This window comes from Protopterus annectens, chromosome 12.part0 (assembly GCF_019279795.1).
Source record: "Protopterus annectens isolate FY-2018-M chromosome 12.part0, PAN1.0, whole genome shotgun sequence".
NCBI lineage: Eukaryota > Metazoa > Chordata > Ceratodontiformes > Protopteridae > Protopterus > Protopterus annectens.
This window is the reverse complement of record NC_056746.1, coordinates 1474612309-1474634782: the sequence shown is the minus strand read 5'-3', so window position 1 is coordinate 1474634782 and position 22474 is coordinate 1474612309.

Here is a 22474-nt window from a genome sequence, read left to right as displayed (position 1 = left end):
AAAGCAGTCAACTGAGGTGTGTGTGTGTGTGTGTGTGTGTGTGTGTGTGTGTGTGTGTGTGTGTGTGTGTGTGTGTGTGTGTGTGTGTGCACTTGCTTGACATTAGAGAGAGCATTTTACACCAGCATGTGGGACACTACTATTATCATCTTCTCCTCACTAGACACTGCTGATGTCATCACCTATAAACTGTTGTCTGACACTTTCCAAGTCAGACTTCTGCTGTGATATTACTATAATGCAGACAGTATTAACACTCATCAAAAATTGCTGCCATAGCCATGAAGACACATGAGATGAAACAAGAACATGGGTGAATTTCTTTACAATATGAAAACAAATGCTCAACCCATTGACAATGTAGACATCACACCCCTATAAGCAGACTAAATGGAATGTGACCTGTGTACTGAGGTATATGGTATGTGGGACAGCTAACAGCATGCACTCACAGTTTTCACCACTCCCATGTATGTAACACAACTCCTGAGTATGTGCAAGTCATCTGCATCAAAGGCCATAATCCTTCCATAGTTCACAACCTTCATCATACCAATAACTGTGTATAATGCACCCTTCTTCATGTACTGCCCTACACATCTTCCAGGGATGCATATCTCAAGAGTACCACCTTTGCCACAGTGAGCTCCCATGTATCATATTAGCCATACCAAGGTATTCTTTTTATGCATACACGTTACTGTCTGAGTGTGGAAAACCCAGCAAGGTAATACAACAGATTATTGTGTGATAACTGTTCTGATGATGCACACAGTACATACATAGCTGTTTGACAACATTGATGGCAAGAGTTACATTTGTGGCAGTGTGGACTTTGCCATATATATATATATATTCCATGCACACCTGTCAACTATGCTGATTTCATCATAATGTCACCATTAGGTATAGTAGTGTCCCTCCTAACACCTCCAGCAGATGTTACAGTTTCAGGATGATATGCTTGATTATCCTCATAGATTGTTGACATCTCATAATAGATATACAAGTGTGTTCATGCAGAACCATTTGGAAATATAAGAATAAAAGCAAAGTATGTCCCATGGCTAACTAACAAAACTAAATCCATTCTTAATCACAAGGACAAAGTTTGGTTACAATTTCACAAAAACAAAACCCAAACAACAAAACAATAATACTTAGAACTCCTAAATAAAGCCAAGAAACTAAACTAGATAACATTAACTATTAAAAAAGTATCCAGGAAAAACATGCTCACAACCCACAAAAATTCTGGGCTGCAATAAATTCCATACTTCAACCAGGGAAATCTGCCACTCCAATGCCACCATTAGTAAACAAGCATGACAACATTCACACTCAATTCAATAAATATTTTACTGAAACTGTTCAAACCCTTGCACATTCCTGCATTAATACTAACTGGCCTTTCCCATAGTCCACCAAAATAGCACAAACACCCAAAATAATCTCTCCCACTTTACCTTGCACCCAGTGTCAACCAAATCTATTTAAAACTCCTCCAGAAACTTAAATCAACTACCCTGGCCACAGATAAACTACCAGCAGAATTCCTTCAGACAGCTGCAGAGGTAATAGCCTATCCTGTTGCTATTCTCAATAATAGATCTATTTCACAGTGCCAGGTACCTACTCTATGGAAAATCTCCCATATAATACCACTACACAAGGGTGATAACTCCTTAGAACTCACCAACTACCATCCAATTGCTATTCTGTCACCCTTATCAAAAATATTAAAAAGAGTTGTTCATACTCAAATAATGGGCTACTTCATAAATAACAATTTGCTAGGTAAATCTCAGCACAGCTTTAGACCCTTCCACAGTACCAGCACAGTGTTAATGTCCTTTATCAACACAGTTAACCACTACAGAAATAGTGGACAATTTGTGTCAACCATATTCTTAGATCTATCTAAGGCTTTCAATATGGTGAACCAAAATACACTTCTTTTAATACACTATTCACCCTAAACATCAGCACCTTCTCTATCTCATGGTTCAAAAGCTACCTATCAGGATTACAACAAGCAGTCCAATAGCAGAACCAACTATCCACTCTTTTACCAGTATCCTTAGGGGTCCCTCAAGGCTCCGTTCTTGGCCTATTACTTTTCTTTCTATTTACCAACCAGCTATCTTCCTCCACACCCAACCCCTCAGTAGTCCAATACATAGATGACATCACCCTTGTATGTACCACCCATGCATTAGATGACCTTCACTCCCTTACCCAAAACTGCTTCTTACTAGATGAAACCTGGTTCACTAACTCCCAACTTATTCTTAACTCCAGTAAAACAAAACTACTTATTTTCAGCCCATGTAGATCTCCCCCCTCCCACAGTGATAATTTCAGCATCACGTCCAAAAACAAATCAAGCTCAGCCCAACCACCCACACAAAACTGTTATGTGTAGAAATAGGCAGCAACCTCCGCTTTAATATTCACATAGCCCAAACTATCAAGAAAGTTCACAAAAAAACTAGGAATTTCTCACTAAACACACTAAATCCACAATAGCTAGGAGACATCTCTTATCCACCCTCTTCTACACATCCTCAATTTTAACTAACCTTCACAAGGTTGGCTTAAACAAATTAGAATCTTGTTATAACAAGATAGTTAGGTTTGCTACAGAAGACTCATATAGGACCCATCACTGTGTATCACTCAAACAGCTAAACTGGCTGGAGCTACCTCAGCTACTGTAACTCAATCGTCACTTGCACACAAGCTATACCACTACCCCAATAAAATCCCAGGACTCCAGAATCTAATTCAACTCTATACCACAACAAGATCATTAAGATCTAGTAATCAAAGCATCCTAAATGTCATTAAATGCAATAACAATGCTGGGAAATCTGTCTTTAGCTACTCTATTTCTAACGCTTGGAATACTCTACCTAGCCACCTGACATCTATTAGCTCTGCTTCACAATTTAAAAAACTCTAAAAAACCCACTATAGGAACAACTGGTTATGCTCTTGGGATTCCCTAGGTAAACATCCACTTAATAATCCATTTCCCACCATACAACTAATAGTCCACATAACAAACATTGTCATATCTTCAGGGCTAACCCTCTTGTATCTTGCATTAATAATATAATCACTACCTTAATTTGCCCACTCTAGGCATTAAGCTCACTATCAATCTATTTTGCTATTTTCCCACTCAAACTGTCATGACTCTGTTATGCTGCATCACCTTTTACTTAGTAACTATTCATTTATAATCATCATATATACATTTATAAATTTTTATCACTGTTTAGCATCTAAAGCTGTTTCTTACTCGCAGCATGCATTGTAGCAGACTACTGCAGTCAGCAATCATACCCCCTGCCTCCCACATTTTTTCCTTTTTGTCTGTCTGCTCCTCACAGAGTAACTATCTTATTTAATACATTTCACCACTAGGTGGCAGCATCGACCCACGTTGACTATCATTGCCTGTACCTAAACTCTATCTAGTAACATCCCTCGCTATAGCATTTTGTGTAATTTAATTCTTTTTTTTTTCTTAATCTTCTGTCTCTAAGCTAGCTTTCTCCTGTTTCTTCCTGGAGTACTCACTCACCAAACTGTTCAGCTGCACAGTCCCATTTCCAAAGGCCATCTTCACTGATTGTTTTTTGAGGGAATTTCACTCCTGCTCAACTCTACCCACTCCATTCGCACTTTGGACTCACTCGACTCCCCTACCCTGCCCCCATTTCTCTCCCACCCCCGCTACCTGTAAATTTATAGCTAACCAAGCCCCCACACCCCCATCCAATCACACAAAACCTCCGGCAGACACCACCTATTTCCAATCTCTTTATAACCCCACACACTTCAACAACAATGCCTACCTTCTCCTCACACACTATAATTCAAACTAGCCTACTACTCTCCCTCAGCTGTCTTACCCATCGTAACCACCTCCCTAACACATACCTACCTCACAACCCCCATGTCACCACATCATAACTTCCAAATACAACCCCTGCTTATACACAAATCTCCCCTGAACTCTATTCTTCCAACCCAACCCATTTATTCAAACTCAGAGTACTCCCCACCCCACTCTCCCCACACACTATTATAATTTCTAACACAAAAAAACTCTCCCCTTCACAACCCTACTTCTCTATCTCTTATACAACATCTCAGTCAACTCCTCCTCCATAATCCCAGTGCTAAACTCACAAACCAAACCACCGTATGAACCAACCCCAAAAACCCAAATCAATCTGCCTCACCACACTTAATGCTCAAATCCTCAAAAATAAAATCATTAATCTCCATGCCTGGCTCTTTCACAACCAACCCGACATAACCACCATCTCCAAGACCTGGTTTAAACCTTCCTTCAAAGACAACGAAATCCTCCGTCCAGGATACCAGATCCTTTGCAATGACAAAACTCAGAGAAAATGGAGGTGGAGTAGCTTTTATCTACCCCTCCACCCATACCTTAACTCCTTACACCAACCCCATCCCAACTTTTGTCAATGCTGAAATGACAGTAGGCTTTTTAAAACGTAACTTCAAATCTATATGCATCAGTTCCATCTACATCCCTCCAGGCGATAACACCAAAACACTAAAATACATTGTCTCCTAGTTTAGCTCCAGTATCAAAAATGAAATCTATATCCTTGGTGATATGAACATTAACTGGGCCTCTTTTAACTCTGATACACCATCTCATTCTATCAATGTATACAACTTCTCCCAAGTTATAAACCTTCCAACTAGGCCATTGGATACTGACAACCCATCCCAACCTTAACTCAAATGCTGGAATACTACCCAACCTTCTCAGCGACCACCTACCAGCCTTAATAGACTGCCTCCCCTCTCGCCTACAAAAACACCACTACACCTAAGCCCACAACCTTGCCTCCTTTAACCCTGAAATTTTCTGAGAATGCCTAAAGCACACTGACTGGACACCCCTAAAAATCCTTCCACTAGACAGTACTGTATTTTATTTCAACCAAACATTCCTTACCCTTCTAAACCAATGAGCTCCCCTTAGAACCAAATGCATCAGAACCATTCCCTGCCCTGGCTACCTTATGAAACTAAATGTATTATGCGTCAATGAGACAAAAAAGTAGAAACAGTACCAAAAACAGAAAATCCCCAAGTCCCTCCTAGAATTTAAACAACTATGGAACCTGGCCAAAAAACTATTAACAAAATATTACAAAACCTACTACTGCAAACTCCAATCCATGCACTCATCCAACCCTAAAAAATGTTGGAATTCCATTTCCTCCATTCTCCACACTGGTAATAAAGACAACCCATGTCCATACCCTAACATTACCAGCCTAGAAACTGCCACAAAATTCAACTCATTGTTTATAGACTGAGTAGCAAAACTATCCACCTTCTTCCCTGACCCCCCCTCCAACACCAACCCCTCATGCTCCCATCCCCCCAATCAACCCCATCCCTCCTCCCCTTTCAGCCTAACACTCATCCGCACAAACACAATAAAAAGACTTCTCCTCAAGCTAAAACTCTGCTGAAACCATAGCCTATCCCATATTGATTCTTATAAATAGATCCATACAAGAATCCTATGTCCCAACCATCTGCCACCATGTGTAAATCATCCCACTCCACAAAAACAGTAAAAACACAGACACAACCAATTTCAGACCCATAGCTATACTTTCTCCTCTTTCTAAAAATACTAGTAAAAACTATCCGTGCACAACTCATGCCATACCTAACCTTAAACAAACTTCTCTCCCTTACTCAACACGACTTTCGCCCCAGCTATAATACCATGACTGCACTCCTTTCCTTTCTTGAAACCATCAACCTAGCCCACAACAATGGCAAATATGTATCATCACTGTTTCTAGATCACTCAAATACATTCAACACCATGTTCCACTCCTTAATCCTATCCCAGCTCTCATTCTTACATCTCTCTCCCTCCAACTTAGCCTGGTTCTCCCGCTTCCTATCTGAATGCCAGCAAGGTGTCCAATGGAAAGCATTAACCTCTCCTTTCTTACCAACACCCACCAGCATTCCCCAAGGATCTGTACTAGGCCCTCTTCTCTTTAAGTATTCATCAACAACTTCCACCACTCCATCCCCAAAGCCTCAGTTATCCAGTACGCAGATGACTCCACCATCATCTGCTCAGCCTCCTGACCCTCTGAACTGCTACTAAAAACCCAACTAGCCCTCTCCAAAGCAGAATCCTGGATGCAATCCAATCACCTAGACCTAAATGCCAACAAAACAAAACTAATGATTTTTACTCCTACCAGAAACTGAAACTCCAATTTTGACAGAAACTTATTCTCCATTATAAGCCAGAATAACACCCCCCTAAAAATCCTTCCCAGTACCAAGCTGCTTGGGATCATCATTGATGAAAACCTAAAACTTAACTCCCACATATACTCCTCGATTAAGAAAACCCATCAAAAAATTGGTCTCCTCTACAGACACAACTGTTCCCTCAGCCCCTCCACCGACAAACTTTTGCATCTACCTTCCTTCTCCCCTCTCTCATATATGGCACTCCCCTGTTCACCAACCTCCAACTTGGCCTATGTTCCAAACAAAAATCCTGCTACCACAAAATTTGCAAATTTGCAACCAATACAAAAAACTCATCTCATCACTGCCACTCCTTAGACACCCTCAAATGGCTAGAACTCCCCAACTACCTGAAATATCTACAGCTTGCAACTGCCCACAAGCTCATCTTCAAACCGGCAGACTGTCCCTCTCTCGCCACATCCCTAATACCCTACATACTCAGCCACTCCCTCAGATCCAAGAGCCAAAACTTCCTACAAGTGCACAAACCCTCACATCCTCCTGGCCAACTACTACTATCCTGCACCATAGCTAAACTGTGGAACTCTCTCCCCTCTCCACTACACAATATGTTTAACAACAACAACTTCAAATACCACCTGCTCTCTCATCTGTCCTCCAAATGGGAATGCCTTTCTCATGCTCTAACCTAATCACCCCCCAATTCTTAAATCCTATGCCCTCTTTATAATGATATCTGATTATTTCACTATCCTACTGTACAATGTCAAATTTCTTATTCATTGCAATACTCATGTTACACATAAGCTTCTTGCTTTAAATACTTTTTAAAATTGAATTTTCAAAGCCAATATTTAACCTCTGTACTGTCTTTGCTAGGAATGTTCAAATGTTTCAAATTGAATTTATAAAAGATAGTTTCCCCTAATATGTAGTATCTTTGCTAGGAATGTTTAAATGTTTCAAACTGATTTTTCAAAAGATAATTTCCTATCTAATATGTAACCTCTGTGTTTTCTTTTTGCAGTGAATGTTATGCATGAAAGCCTCTGGCTTCTTATAATATTTAAAACTGAATATTTTCAAAGACATGTAACCTCTCTTGCTATGAATGTAACTGTTTGTGGAGATTTTCTCCCCAGGCCTCCACTGAAAATGGGTTGCTCTGACCCAGTGACTCTCCCGGTCAACAAATGCAAATAAATAAAATAATAAATAAATAAATAAATAAAATAAATATTCAACTTCCTTCATCATCAGACATGGCACTACGTGTGAATTATATATTAATCCCATTTAAATTATTGTTATGAGGCTCATTTAAATATTAATTCCACTGATAGTACTCTTAGCAATGTTTATTCTGTTACTATGTTTTACAAGCTGAAGCTGTTATGAGTTGTGTGTCTCTTCTTGATTGATATATGTTACCTGGAGATGTTCACTATTACTTTGTACTGCTGCCTATTCTTGGTTTGTGTTTTGTACTGCCTCCCAGTCTTTCATTACGTTATTGTTTGTTTTTATCTATATTGATGTATGTAATATGGAGCTTTTCTCCCCGGGCCTTTGCTCAAAATGGACCTGTGTCCTGTTGGACTATCCCAGTAACCAAATGTAAAATAAAATAAATAAATAATAAATGAATCTATGGTGACTCACAATTACATATGTTATGTCTTAGACATGGGATTACTGTGGTATTATTCGGATGTTCTCCATGATTGTGCATGCTTCTGTTTAGTCCATGAGCCTGTAACTATGTATCCCACTTGGTGGAGACCTATGCTGACATTAGAATCATATTCAGACAACTCATTTTGCACAGCTTCACAATATGCACCTAACCCCTAAATAACATCCCTGATAGATGTTCACTCAATTGTTCATGTCAGGATGCTTATATCACAAAGACATCCTTCTCCATTGTTATGTCACATTGCATGACAGTCACATAATATACATTTCCAATGTGTAGTCCGTACTGTAGCATGTCAATATGTAATTAGGGTTCCTGTTACAACTGCCTTCATTTAGATGACCTCAACTGCTATACATTAAAATGTTTCACCTGGCCTCTTTCCCTGTGTTCATTCCTACAATTCATCTGTTTGTCCCTATTCAATACACACAGTTTCCCCTGCATGTTATTTTAAATGACAGTCGATGTACCATTATGGATCATTTACACAACTTTTTTTACAGAATACCTGAAATGAGACTCCACAATACTCTGCACCGTATACACTGTCACCGTATACACTGTCCAGTAATATGTTGGGACCATACACATTGCTATATAATTAACTCTGTTTATCACTGTGGCATTAAACAGGTCTACATGTCTGCTACCATGTTACATTACATGGTTTCCTGACAGGCAATACTGTTGTTAGCTACAAAACCATGCTTGTTTACGTTTAAACCTCATGCGTGGAATGAATATGTAAATAGCACTGCTGCTTACTGCGCAAACATGCAAACTTCATGTAGGCATTGCACAAAGCCTACACAGTGTTTATTGAATCCCCAGGCACCTGTTGTGTGGTAACATAATCACGTCAGTGAAATGTTTTGGAATAGTGTCAATGGTTCAAATCCAGAAATATATGAATTTCATATTTAATGTATTATTTATATTACTATTATGTGTGTAAGTGTTGTCTACATATTTTATCATCCCACCATTATCCTGCTTATGTCTTGATCACTTTTCTACTTTTTGACGCCTGCTTGCTCCCTATTGAGAATACTAGAGTGTATATAGTATGATAGATTACTTATCAGTAAAAAATATAACAGTAACACACCAAAAATATATTAAAAAATGGCACAGAAAAATATAACATTCTTTGTGTCTATCCCTGTCTCCATCTCTCTTTCTGTGTCACTCCCTCTGTATCATCACTTTGTACTTTTGCATATTTATTGTGCTACTTGTAATATATACATTATGGGATTTTACAATTGTCTTGAGTGCAATGAAAACTAATACATACATTCTCCTTTGCTTCAATCTGTTGTCAAATTTAAACTTTGTGAAGCAGGAGTTCCTATGTTGTATGTTTAGATAATACTCCAGTCTGCTTCAATCTGTTGTCAAATTTAAACTTTGTGAAGCAGGAATTCCTATGTGGTATGTTTAGATAATACTCCAGTCTGCATATTTGTTTTGGAATACTGTCAATGTTCAAAACCAAATGTATATCAAAGTGATTTTGTATGACTCTTCCATGTGTATTGCGTTGGCTACACATTTTATTAACACGCCATTATCATATCAGTGTATTAATCTGCTTGCTTCCTTTTGTAGTCACTGTCTTGTACAGATCTTGTTTGAATAATTAGGATGACAAACTGAAGAGAAACACAAAACAAAGATGTGCAGAAATGGACCATAAGCAAATTCTTCCCATGTCATTTTCCCTGTTTCCCAATCTCTCTCGTCCCCAGTTATTGTCCATAGTTTTTGGACAGAGCTTGCCAGCATACAACAATGCTCTCAGATATTCACATCTGGTGGCAAAAGCTGATGATTCTAATTTTGAATGCACAAGACATTTCATGTTGCTCAACTAGGCTTAGTCTTGCTGCAGTATAGGAACATAGACTGATAGTACTATTGTGGGACTCAATAACATATGTATTAGGTCGATATACAGCTTATGGGATGTTACACCTGTCCATGTATGAGATGAAGGCTGGTGCCAACATTTTCCCTTGCTTCTATCTGTTGACAGTGCTCCTTTAAATGTGTCAGTTAAACATAAGCATTGTTGAGTTCCTATGTGTTGAGCTGAGATATTCCTCCTGTCTGCTCAGTTTTATTTTATAATATTAAGGGTTCAAATCCAGCCATATGCCATACATTTATTTAATGTTTTCACATATTTTCAAATAACAGTATCCTCCTTATGTCCTCATCATGTTTCCACTGTCCTACATGGTCTTCATCCATATTGAAAACACTTTGTGGTATACAGCAATACATCTGAAGTGTACAGAGTTTCAAAGCATGCACACATTTCTCCTTGTTAATGCTTGTTGTCCTCATTCAGTTAAGTTGAGATGAGGGGAAACATACTCAGAAAATAAAGAGAAGAAATAGTTGGTAGTGTTGGCAACCTGACATTAAAATGATGGCTATTATTAGCATAAAGTATTTGTCAGTATCGCATGGCTCTAGTCATATTCAAACAAATGAGAAAGGAAAATGTTATGGTTCTGTCTTGGTGGCAAAGAGGTATAAGAAACACAACAGAGTGTGTATGTTCTTATTGCAATGACTTTAGGGCTCAGTTTCAGATAGTGTGCTATCTGACAGAGTTAATGCATATTTTCTGAGCATATGATCCGGTTGCAACACATACAGATCTAGGAAACCATATAATCTTGCCATTTCATTATTATTCCTCAATATTTGTTAATACTGACAATTTTTTTTCTGTTCCTCATTTGTGCTGGTGTTGACAAAGTGGACTGCTGGCTGGCAGCATTTTGAAGCAGTGAACAACAGTCCACGGCCCAAGTTACAAACTAAGAAATTTAATTGGCATGCCATCAGTAGCACATTTTACAGTGGAAGAGGTGCGCTTTGTTACAGAGTTCTACACAGCAGTAAGGGAAGAATAAGTATCATTGTAGCAAACGTGAATTTAAATGATTTTTAAAGAAACAGGAAAAAGGATATAGAGTTTGAATCCAGCTTGATGTCCCATGTTGCTTGCAATGTTGGCAGCAGATATGAAAATGCAGCTTGTATTTTGTTGTGTGGAATAAAAATTGTTGTACATGTTGTTTTGCCTGCACATTTTCTACACTCCTTAACAGAGTGTAAACAGGGTTCACAGATGAAGAAAAGAGTTAACAGTTTTATTTCTGTAATCTCCATTAGTGCAAATAGTTTTAACTCCAATGTACAGAATTTCTAATGAGTGAGTGGTGTGCACATTCTGTACACCTGTTTCTGTTGCAAAAGTTTAAAATGCAGTGACTTTGACCCCTTATCAGAATTGCTCTGGAGTTCAGATCCATACAGTATGAAGGGAATGCAAAAATTATTACACTGGATGTATGACACAAATTCATCAGAGCATCATATACTCCCCCCCCCTGTTATTTGTCTTGTGCATTTGCTCACTGCTGAGCAGCACTCAATTAAGTTTACTTGTTTAAGGAAACAAATGAAACATTTTATTTTGGAAGTCTTCTGTAGTGCAAGTAAGCTTAGTGGCAATAAGTAGACATCTGTACTCTGGAAAGTACTGAAAGGAGAACATCAACTTGCTAGGTAACTGTCTCTGTGGCACAAGGTGTCAAGTGCAGAGTACTGAATGCCATTGATATGTAATGGTCATGGTCGAAAAAGAGTTCTCCTGTAGCCCTGACAAATTATCACCTTGCTTGAAAGTTACACATTATTTCTTCCTTAAGTTTGATTACCACAATGGTAAACTAACTTCTTACAGTGTGTAATTCCAGCAAGTTATATGCCAAGTCATCCTATTTAACCTCCAAATCATCCAAGATAACAATCAAAGTCATTGAGCCTGTAAGTGTTGACCACCTGAAAAAGTGTGAATTGGATGTACATCAGATATGGCAAATTTCACTGCCATGCTTCTCCTCATGTATGTAAATGTAAATGGATGCAGAAGCGTATTACATCTCTTAGCATTGCCAACATATACAGAAGCCCACATAGCTATAGAAGTCATTTTTGTAAACACATCTCCTTTGTATGACACAGCTGATGTTATCCTTTCAAAGATGGAATGTGGCTCACGTGCAATCAGACTTCTGTGGTGCAGGCATATAATACACTTGTTTGTAAATTGTGTCAGTCAATAGGTACAGAGTTCAAATACAGGAATGACTGCAATCTGTGATTGTATATTTCTGTCTCCTACTGTGCATAACAGGCTGCAGATACATATATGAGGTATATCTATCGTGTTCTTGTGCTGTGCAACCACTTTTTAGCAGAAACATGAAGGTAATATACAATGGTGATGTCATCCAATGAAATGTGCAGTGTCACAGTCAAATAAATTTGTATTTGCTCTTCTGTTTCAGCAAACCTTCTTTAGCCTGTCATGTTAGCTACATATCTCAAATCCCAATATCACTGCTTACAGTCAGTGTACATGTTGTTAACAGTGTTGTCACCCACATGTGATATGTTCATGGGTAGATGCTGTTTCCTTTTACAACAGTTTATTCTACATTTTCTTTGGAAAGTCTGCACTGAAGACTGATGTCTTTTTATTGAATAGATTGTTATCCCATCACAGTTGCAGTGAAGCACCTCCTCAGGACTGAAGACATGAGATGATGTAAGATATGTTGTTGCCTCAGTAAGGCTAGTGTTTCAATACAGGATTATATCCATATTGTACATAATTGCTGTTCTACCATCACAGTGATAGCAGGGGGCTACAGGTGTGTTAAGGTATTTCTAGCATCAGACAATGTTGTCTGATATACAGCAAGATTCTAAGTAATTACAAGGACACATATTCCTTGATTCATGCACATGATGTAATGCTTTCACATAACCACATATATGACAACTGGCAATGCACTCATGCCATGACATATTCATTGATCTCACTGTAATGCTGATTTCCTCAACACTTAGGAAAGTGTTCCAAACCAGCATTGGGTGACTGAAAGCATCTGTATCCTTAACAGCTCCACATGAAAACCATGTATAGAGTGGCAGAGGCCTCCTCCATCAAATTTTAACAGATACAAATTATGGGCAACTAAAGTACAGCTGATTGAATGACATCACATTGGTGAAGTTCAAAAGCTGTGATAACAGTTCCACTGTGGCAAATGTGACTAATAGCCATATTGTTATTTGGAGGAGTTGTACAGCTTGATGTTCAATTCTAGCATAGGGTTTCATCTTGTGCGAACATACTGATGTCACACAACAACCATTGCATCACATGAATGTTATTCCTTGATATGTTGTGCAAACAGATGTGGCTATAGCTTTAGATTTCATGGCAATAGACATTTGTTCTGCCAATGTCATGGTGAGATTGCTACTTTGGCACATGCATTGAGTACGGTGGTGTACACAAGTGTGCTCCAGTTCTTAGGTGGTGTGTGTGTGCAGACATACAGGAAACCTTCCTTGACCATGGAACATTGATATAGGACTGATCACAAGTGTGTGTACATCAGCATACTCATTTAATTGCCATCAGACTGACATGCTGATGTGACATTCATTATCGGGAGTCCTTTCTTAATTCACACACTAATTTAATTTGATTGTGAGAACACCCATTGCCACCTCCTGTGACAGATGCTGAAAATACATAGCTCTAGGGAATATATTTCATCATAAAGTGGTGTTTGCTTCTGTTTTTAGCTGTCTGCACAACTGTGTAAGTTAAGAGTGCCTTGCACAATGGTATTACATATGTCACACTCTGCTCCCACAGTTGTAATACCACACACACCTACATATGGGATGCATATTAGAATATTGAAGTACATAATTCCTTTCAAAGATGATGAGATTATTGTTAACATTGACAGGATTGACTTGATTTTTGCAAAAGGAGACTGGCTTCTGAGCCATTCTTATTTTCCAATGTTATATTGACAAAATGCATGCTGTGCAAATATCCTATAATGTATGTACTGTTCTAGTGAACTCTCATCTTAACTCATCTTGTCAATGACATTTATACGCCATGTAATCCCCCTCTGTTACAATGTTAATTAGTGTAACTATCACATCCTATAATATCATGTCTGCTTTTATTTACCTATATCTGTGTGTATTTCCTATAGTGTGACCACCATTGATTTATTATGGCATACATATTGAAAAATTTTATTACAACAAAATTGTCCATTTGACATAAGCATGTTCACATCAATTATCTTTCTAGAATTTGAACATTTACCCTCTCCTCTTATAGCCTTCTGTATACAACTCTGATTTCTGCTCACAATGTCCTCCGTATACTTTTCCTGTCTGGTAACCCATGCACTGTAGTTGCACTTGACGTTTTCCCTCCCTCTTACTTATTGCTGTATTCATATGTTATATTTATGTGCACAGTACACTTGGTACACCTTCCCTGCCTGTGTACAGCTTGCATTATTTGCCTTGTGTAGCTCTTCATGCTGCCCACGTGAGCACATTTAACAGGTTTGCCCATAGCCAAACTCATTTGTTAACTATGTGTCATCATGCTGCTCAACATATTCTCTTGGCTGCCAGTACTGTTGCTTGCCAAGAAAATGTACTTGTATTCATGTGAAGAGCAACATGCATATGTGATTCGTTATAACATGTAAACATCATGTAGACTCCACCTGAAGCCTGCACAATTTTTCATGAATCCCACATCAGATCTTGTCTTTTGTCACTGAGACCAGCTAAAGCAGGACTCAAAGATGAAGCACTGACAGTTTTTTTTTTCTACTATTTCAAGAAATGTTAAATGAAACAGTGAATGAGTTTATAGTAACCACTCTGATGTATACCAGCTGCTATGTATTTATGTATAGTAGAATTACTTTAAACCTGTTATAATAAAATATAGTGCAGTCTGCAGATATCTTCTGTGCCATTCCTTTGAATGCTCTCAGTGTCTTTTATCTTTGATCACCACAGAAATCTACTCACTGTAAAAATTGGTAACTTCTTTGTGGCACCTGTCCTGTTTAAGGTTTACTATGGCTTTTCATTGCTTGGAGTAAACAATTTTGTTATCTCTTTTATTTGGAAAATATAATAAGTAACATATTTAAAACCTGTTGGATCTACATGCATCTTTCTGGTCAGTATGGCATTTGTACTAGTCCAGTTCATTATGTACAGATAATGCACACTTTAATTGTTATTATTATTACTACTACTAGCACAAAAGCTGGAGCCTCTGTGCATGCAATATATTCATATAGCAATAACCCACGCCTGGGTGTGGGTAATGCTGGATTTACCCACGGTTGGCGTGGTCGCCCGAGGGACCAAACAAAGCCAACCGTGGGTAAATACAGCATTACCCACACCCAGAAGTGAGTTATTGCTATTATACCATGACATTATTTAAGAAAAGAAACTATTACTTTTCTTAAATAATGGCATAGTATAATGCCTGTTTGCTGCCCTTTCGCAGATGTCTGGTATCCGCGGCAGTTCTGATGTACTGCGCGCCTGCGCAGTACATCAGAGCTGTGGGCAAAAGCAACGGAGAAAGCAAGATCTCTGTTGCTTTTTAGTGTTTTGGTATGTTAAATGGGTTTAACATAGCGAGACAGCTTTAAAATAAGCAACGGAGATGTCTGTTGCTTATTTTAAAACTGTCTCGCTATGTTAAACTCATTTAACATAGCGAAACACTAAAAAAAAGCAACAGAGATCTAGCTTTCTCCATTGCTTTTTTTTAAACATGTCTCGCTATGTTAAATGGGTTTAGCATAGCGAGACAGCTTTAAAATAAGCAACGGAGATTTCTGTTGCTTATTTTAAAGCCGTCTCGCTATGTTAAACCCATTTAACATAGCAAGATAGTGTTTTAAAAAGAGAGTTATACTAATGGAAAAAAGTCCGGGCGACTGGACCTTTTTCCATTAGTATAACTCAATTTATAACGGGCACGCTGGCCAATCAGCGTGCACATTTTGGAATAATAATGGGGGGGTCATGGTATAATTTGGGAGTTTCTTCAGTCTAGACCAACTGAGGGCTTCACTTCAGCTTAGTAGGAGAAATAAGACACAATATTTATTTGATATTAATTGCATGATTATAGTTTCTGTGTATGTACTACCCACACAGCTGGATTATTCTATCTGGCACACCAGGGACACAATATATTTATTTATGACAATTAGTTAAAAGGACATTGTTGTGTAAAATTCCTGAGCACAAGCTACTCAACTACATTAGGATGTCACTCAAATGCATTAATGGAACATTGTGGAATGAAACATGGCTAAAATATACATTTGTATAGGTGGGCTCTCTCTGACACCCCCTCCATTCTATACTTCACATTATGTGTTCCTGCTTATGATTGTACTATGATATTTTTGGGCCATTAATTTAAATTATAACAAATATGAGGCACCTGGAATTAATATCTTGATGGTTATTCTGTCAATACTATCATGAAATACCTCCAGGTATATTCATTTATATGTTAATAAGTTACTTATTCAAAATATTTTCCAATATACGATTTTATCTGAATCTTAACATTTTTGCATTTATATACCACTTTGTTTATTAAGTTTAAGTATTTTAAATTAGATTCAGGGCTTCATTGCTGACTGTGTCTGTCATCAAATTTGTATATCATAATGCATATCACTTGGGTAGCTAATGTATATTTTCATAAATAACATAAAAATCTTTATTAATCTATATGAACAGAAAAAATATATCATTAAAGCAAATTGAAAAAGCATGCTTTTGCTGTACTCTTTACAGTCCATATTTCTGCGAGACTATAAGTCAAATGCAAGTACACTTCAATTAAACCCAAACACACCAGAGAAATACATTCCATAAATCTTTTCCATTAAGCAGCATTCCACTTAAAGTATGTTAATAACACAGCATCAAGTTCCATGCCAGTATATGTTACTGGCCCTTCACTAAATTGATAAAGTCAGCACAGCAACCACTGCAGGAAATGAGGCCATTACATATTATTACAGACTGGCACTCCATACTCAACAGCAGTTACATGCATGCCATCAGCACTAAATGCAATCATTAGGTTGGATTTATTTCAGTAACTTCATATGTAAGTGGTGAATAGTCCCCAAATTGTTAAGACCATCAAATTCCTCTTTTGTTTTGTTTCATTATATCCTCTCTCTCATTGGCTAACAAAATGAGGTTCTTCCTTTGCATTGCTCATTCTGCATATGTAGCTAAACACTAGTTTGACTTAGGGCTCACCTAGCCTATGGAATAATGAACTCTTAGTGTGAAAAGCAAGACAGTTGCTCTAAACTCATCTCTAGTATGGAGCATTATTGTGAGTGGCAACCCGTTCAAGTGGAGTAAATAATAGTCCTGTTGACTTCTTTAGAAATTATAAATGGAGTGAAATGCAGAGAATTGGGCAGAGTAGATGCATGTGTATCCTTGTAATGTCAGTCTAATGGAAAGAGAGGGTAGTATTCATACTCTCAGCCTATTCCCCACAGCAGGTTATGATAGGGCAGACAAGAGTGCAGTCAGGCAGGAGTTACAGGACCTACTAGATAAAGCAGGACAGCATGAGTTAGTGTTGATAATGGAGAACCTGAAAGCAAATATTAAGACAGACAGAACAGGATACAAGGACTGTCTAGATCCAAATGATACACTCACAGAATCTCATGCAATAATTGATAACATGCAAGTCAGGTAGACTTCCTTCTAGTAATTAAAGGGTTTTGGGGTAGAAAAAGTGATTGAAAAGTCATTCCTATAGAACACTCAGCCCACCGCATAAACCACTAGCTGTCATAATCAGCTGTAAGTAGTGGTTAGATAAGACTATAGGGTCAACTGAGAATAGGCTGAAGACCTGGAAGTTGACCGTAGAGAAAACCCAAGTATTTAAGCAAATACTCAGGGCTCTAGCACATCAGGAAGAAGAGAAAATAGGTGGAGCTGAAGAAGAAGAATGGCAGCACCTCAAAACAATAGGTTCATAGGTTGGTACTGAGCTATCTGCCCGAAGGCATATATTAGCCCAGCCACATTGTGCGGTATTCACCACCCCTTTAGTAGTTCCCTAGACCCTTGTACTAGCAGCTAGTACCCTTGGCCCCTATCTAGTAGAGCTGTTGGTGTGATTCCCGGTGTGAACTTTCTGTTACCCATCCACTCATCAAGGTTCCTCTTGAAGAGTGATAGTGAGGGGCTCTGTCTTATGTAGATCAGGACCCTGTTCCATAGTAAGGGAAGTCTCTGTGAAGGGAATCTATCCCTCCAGCATGTTCTATTCATTGTTGTGTTGAGGTTTATATCCCTAGATCGTGTAGCTCGAGTAGATTTGGTTTTGCTAAGATGGAGCATGTTCAACAATTCTGGGTTGGACATGGCTCTGTACGTTAGACAGAGATCGCCTCTGAGAAAGCGGTATGCAACAGAGAACAGTCTTAGCTTTTTCAATCGTGCTGCATAGGGCAACTGTTTGAGGCCAGTAATTCCCTTGGTTAGGTACTTCTGTGGTCTCTCCAGCTGCTGGAGATGTCTAGCCAGGTACATTCCAATTGGTGCATTGTACTCAATAATGGGTCTGATGAGGGAACAGTAGAGGGGCACCATTACATCCTTAGATCTTGATGCGAATCCTTTCATGATCAGATGGGTCACATAGAAGGATTTTCTAACCACTTTGGCAACATGGTTATCAAAGGAAAGCTGGCTATCTGCTTAGGTCCCTAGCGCCCTTATTTCTTCTTCATATTTCAGGGGATTACCTCCTATGTTGTAGTTTGCGGGTACTCTGTTTTCTCCAAAGGGGATTTCTATGCATTTTTTTGCATTTAGCTTGAGACCATGGCTTTGACACCATGCATCAGTCTCATTTAGGCCTTTCTGGAGGATCTCCATGTCGGCCGGAGACTCTATTATAGCACCCAGTTTGCAGTCGTCCGCAAACTTAGTCAGCCACATCCCTTCTGTGCTTGCCTGTACTTCTGAGAAGTATATGCCAAACAGGAGGGGCCCCAGGACAGAGCCCTGAGGCACACCACTCATTACTGGTCTGGATTCAGACATAGATCCCGCTACTCTTACTTTATGGGATCTGTCTGAGAGCCAGTTTGCGATCCATCTTGTGACGTAAGGGTTTATGCCCAGGCTGGTGAGCTTATCAATAATACCTGAATGGGGAATGGTGTCAAATGCTTTAGAAAGGTCAAGGTAAGCCGTGTGTACCTCCTTTCCCTTATCTATATCCTGAGTAACTGTCTCAAAGAAATCCACCAGGTTCAGGAGGCATGATCTGCCCTTGACGAAGCTGAACTGTGTGGGATCCAGCGACTGGAGGTTCCCAATCTCTCCATTTATGAGTTCCATAATGATTCGCTCCATAGCCTTATAGATCAGACTGGTCAGGCTTATTGGTCGATAGTTCCCAGGGTCAGTTGTGGCCCCACCCTTGTGTAGCGGGACCACCGTTGCCATGTGCCATTCTCTGGGCACATATCCTGTGGAGAGGCTGAGACTGAACAAGGTATTAAGATGCGGGGTTAATTCCTCTTGGAGCTCGCATATGACACAGCCTGGGACACCATCTGGTCCCATGGAGGCAGTGTTTTTAGCTTTAGATAGAGCCTTGTTAACCAAAGTATCAGTAATAATTGGACTTATACAATCCCCAGGAATGGTAATAGGCCCTGTAGGTGGTGGTGGTGGGGGATTTGCACTGAACCTGTCAGCCAAGATGTTGGCAATGTCAGAAGGGTCAGTGTATTTTGTTCCATTTTGTACTAGCTCAGAACAGACCTGAGCATTGCCATTTAGGTTTTTGATGTAGCCATAGAAGGCCGTATGGTTATCCTTGGCATCTTTGGCAACTTTCTTTTCAAAATTAGCTTTAGTTGACTTGATGAGGGCCCTCAATTTCTTACTAATGCTGATCAGGGATGATTTTTCTACTAGAGATTTGGCCTTTTATTGTATAAGTCTCTTCCTTTTATTGTAAAGTTTGCTTATGGCCAGGGTTCACCAGACTGGTTTCTTCTTGCTTGAGGAAGGAGTCTTGGTTTTATTTAGGATAGCACAGTCCATGCAATCCTGAAGATGCATATAGAGTGCCTTGGTTTAGGATTCCGCATCCTGGATATCATTATCCTTCTGCAAGGGAATAGTGAAGCTTTCCACTTTGGATGCAAGTAGTTTGAAGTTTGCTTTGGAAAGGTTTTTGACTAAGTTTTTTTTGACTTGGGGAGCTGGAGGGGTGAGGATTTCCAGGATTATCAGTTTGTGGTCGGATCTGACCAAGGAGGGAGTGATAACGGGTGTGGTACAGTGGGCGCCCATATTTGTGATGATTAAATCCAATATGTTGTCCCCTCTAGTTGGGGAACATACTAGTTGTTCAAGGGCATTTGAATTTATAAATTCTATAAATCGCTGAGCATAGGAGTTGGAATGTTGGTAGTTCGCCCAGTCTATACCAGAGTAGTTGAAATCACCCAAGACTATGGTGTTGGGTAGGACCTTTATATTTTCCAATGTCTCAAGGAATGCAGAGTGAGCATCTTGGGACATGGTGGGCAATCTATAACTGGCTATGACTTGAAATGTGGTTTTGCCTGCTGATAGTTGCACATGGATGATCTCTGGGGCATCATGCTGCGCTACTAACCTGGAGATATGGGTATCCTTGATGAATATGGATACACCTCTGCCCTTTGTACTGCGATCCGGTAACTGAGGCCGGAAGGTATGATATAAATTGTAACCTGGCAGTGCTGGGATGCTCTCTTGAGCCTTGAACCAGGTTTCCGTCACTGCACAAACATTGATTTTCTCCATGCTGAGGACAGCCTCGAGTGTGTGCATTTTGAGGTTGAGACTTCTGGCGTTGAGTAGCATTACCCTTAGTATTTGGTTAACTGTGCTGGTTACGGTGGTTGGTTTGTCCTTTGAGCCTTGCCTAAAAAAGGCACTATGGGGACGGCAAGAGCCTTGGCCAGTATTCAAAAACCTAGGTGTGACAGGTGCAACCCATCTCTGGCAAAACAGCGAGGCTTCTCTATCATGTCATCCCAGGCAGACAGACACTGGATCCCCTTAGAATGACACCAGAAGCTTAGCCAATTGTTGAAATTGATCATTTTGTCTTTGTATTGTGGTATCATTCTAGGTGAAGGTAGTATGCTACTCAAGGTCAGGGTCATACCAGCTTGGGCTACATGATCAGAGAGCTCCTCAGTGTCTCTTTTCATGTAGTCCAGGGAGGTACGTCTTAGATCATTCACACCAACATGTACAATGACAGCATCATACTTGTACTTGTTCTGGACTGACCTAAGTGCTTGTGTTATGTGGTGGATCCGAGCACCCAACAGGCAGCTGACAGTAACCTTCTCCTTGTTCAGCCAGGTGAGTGGAACATCCGTGTGCCTTACTATAGAGTCTCCGATTACTAGCGTGTTAGGCATGGTGTTTTGCATTAAGGGCTGTTGTGAGGCACACTACTGAGGTGTTTTCTGGCTTGTGTTTGGGGGTGCAGGTTGCTTGCTTGTCTGCTTTGGAGGGCACTGTTTCTTCTTCAGATTGGTACCTAGTGCCTCCGAATATGTTTTAGTGTATTTATGCATATGTTTTGCCGGTGCTTGTTTTGCAGATTCATGTGTGACAGGTGGTGTCATGCAAGTGTGTCCCGTATCCTCTTGACTGTCTGTTACAGTCATGGGTTGAGAGTGCTTAGCCTCCAGTCTGGCTGTGTATTTGCATCTCTCACAAGTGTTTGTGTCAAGAGGTAAGAAGGGAGGGTTGTCTGTATACATGCGGCAGTTGTGACATTGCCTCAGGATGCCCAATTCCACCAGATGAACTGGAGAGTACACCTGAAGCTGACCTCTGGACATGCTTTGAAGAGTAAATTGAACTTAAGTTCTGTGGATGATCGAGGGTCTTATGCTATATTATAATAGTGCTGTCAAGGAAATTTGGAGAATAATAGTGCTGTCTAGGAGATTAGGACACGTGCTGATTTCTGTTTTGCAAGTGCTGCAATAAGAGCAGCTGATCTGAAGCACCTGATGTGAGGCTTGCCTAGTTCTAACAGAAAATTTACAGTGCAGACTTTGTGGCGCCGGGAATAGTATACCCCAACTAACCGACACTGCTCTGTGAGCAAGACTACGCAAAAATAGAGTTGTAGGGTTTTTCCTCTAGATAAGTGAGGAAATTGAGTACAAGAGCTGTTTTTCTCTAAGCAAGTGAGAAAAGTAAGTACAAAAACTGTTTTCCTCTAGGTAATGAGGAAGACAGAGTGCTATAGTAATTAGTAGCTTATTTAGTGCTTACAAGTTCTGAACAAGTGCTGAGCATGAACAAGCAAATTTAAGTGCTAAAACTAAGAATCTGTATCTGCACTAGATGAGTTACAGGACAGAAACAAGTGCAAATACAAGCTTTCAAATCAGAAAGTTGAGAGAG